Genomic DNA, 2,057 nt, shown 5'->3' with positions numbered 1-2,057 from the left:
TTAAAGTCAGTTTGTTTGCTTTAAACCAATCTTCTTTTATTAAGAGCTCAAATTTTGCCAAATTATATAAGTTTGCCAAACCATTTAAGTCGTGTAAGTTTTTTGAAGAAAGTAGCAGTGTTGTATCAACGGCAAAAAGAATTGTAAAAATTGTCGATGCTTTAGGAAGGTCATTGATAAGGATTAGAAATAAAATTGGTTCTAATATCGACCCCTGTGGTACACCACAAGAGATTTCTTCAAGTGAAGTAAATTGTTTTCCTCCATTTGAATAATTTTTGAACCATAAGTTAGAAGTCCCACGAAATCCATAGTTTTCAAGCTTGCTCAGTAGAAGTTTCCACATCACAGGTATCAAAAGCTTTTGTTAAATCTATAGAAATTCCCAGAGTATATTCGGATACAGGTTTATTTAGTGCGTTGTATATTTTATCTAAGAAATGAACTGTCTCCTGGTCTCTATTCAGAAGAACATTTTCCCAATTTTTATCTTCCGACAATTTTTTTAATTTGAAATTTAGAGTGTTCTGTTAGGACTTTTTTCTATGAATTTATCTTGAAAATGTGGAATATAAAAAACAGAAAAATGAACAAAATAGTAAACTAAAAAAGTATTCAATATTATGATCTCTAAGACTCTAAGTATTGTTAAGTTGTTTTCTCTCTGCAATATAATATAGAATAATAAGAATTATTATTTGTTTAAAGTTAACAGATAGGTTTTTGAAAATTAGAAACAGTTTTGCGCCGAACAAAATTATTGAACGCAAAAATGTGACTTAAACGACCTCTTTTAAAATGAAAAACTACACGGAGAGGTCATTTTTGCGTAATTTCAAACATACACCATACATATGTAAATTCATGATTATAGCTTTTTTATTGTTATAAGGTTATAAAGGGCCAGGAATAAAAATGATCTTTAAATTTATTATAAATATCCGATTCGTTTTTTTTATTTCTCAGCACGTTAGTGTAAGTAAAGGTTTATTGCATGGTTGTAATAAGGTCATGCTCATGGAATTCTTTATGTCGGTTAGGGAATTAGAATCATTTGAAAATGGGCCACAAGTCTTCTTATTATATACGCGTGATTATGTACTGTACGATGTACGTGTGTATACTGTACTATGTACGTGTGTGTACTTACAATGTAGGTTTGTGTATTTTACAATATGCAAGTGTGAACTGTACAATGTACGTGTTTTTACTGTACAATGTACGTGTTTGTACAGTAAAATGTACGTGGGCATGTACTGTACAATGCTTGTGTGTGTACTGTACAATTCTTGTGTGTGTACAGTATTCCTAAACCAAGCTGCTGAGTTCTTCTTTTTCCCAAAACAAGATGGCGTCAGAAAACAAGCAACAACTATCAAGAAAATACATTTTTTAATTGATTTAAGACTAATTAAACCTCAGGGCGCTTTGTTTTTGTAAAAACTTAAACCTTGAAACGTTGCATGAAGAGTTCTGTTTAGAGTTACTTTTGATGTAATTTAAAAATCTAAAGACATTTCTGATTTACAACAATACTCTTTAAACAGGCCTTTGTCTCATTAATCAATAAAAAATCCGTACTGTCATAGCGGAAACTTTTTTTGTTTATCGTGAAAGTTCTAAAAGAGTCAGTTGCGGATTTATTCACAACGTACGATTCCATTTAAACTTTTATCTGCTCAATAATGTGGAAGATAAAATCGTTTTTCTAGCTCTGTAAAAAGTGTTTAATTCTGACAATTGTCCGCCATTGTTTCTGAGGTTGAAATCCGCATGTCACTTTTATAGAGAAACCGAAAATAAGATTTAAATTTGTTTAAAGAGAATATCATGGATAGCTCATTTATTCTTCATCTGAGGCCAAATTTAAAGAATTTGAGCCGCGGTTTAAATTTAAGTCGCGGCTCAAATATGGTTGGTTCCACTTAAGATAGTGTTAAATATTTCAAGATTCAAGCCGGCGCTCAATTGAAACCGGTTTTTGGGGGATTAGAGACCGGCTTAAATTCCTTAAATTTGGACACTGGCAAAGCTTTAAAGGGTAAGGATACTTTTAA

This window comes from Eurytemora carolleeae, unplaced genomic scaffold (genome assembly GCF_000591075.1).
Source record: "Eurytemora carolleeae unplaced genomic scaffold, Eaff_2.0 scaffold832, whole genome shotgun sequence".
NCBI classification, from domain to species: Eukaryota; Metazoa; Arthropoda; class Copepoda; order Calanoida; family Temoridae; genus Eurytemora; species Eurytemora carolleeae.
This window is presented reverse-complemented; position numbering follows the sequence as displayed.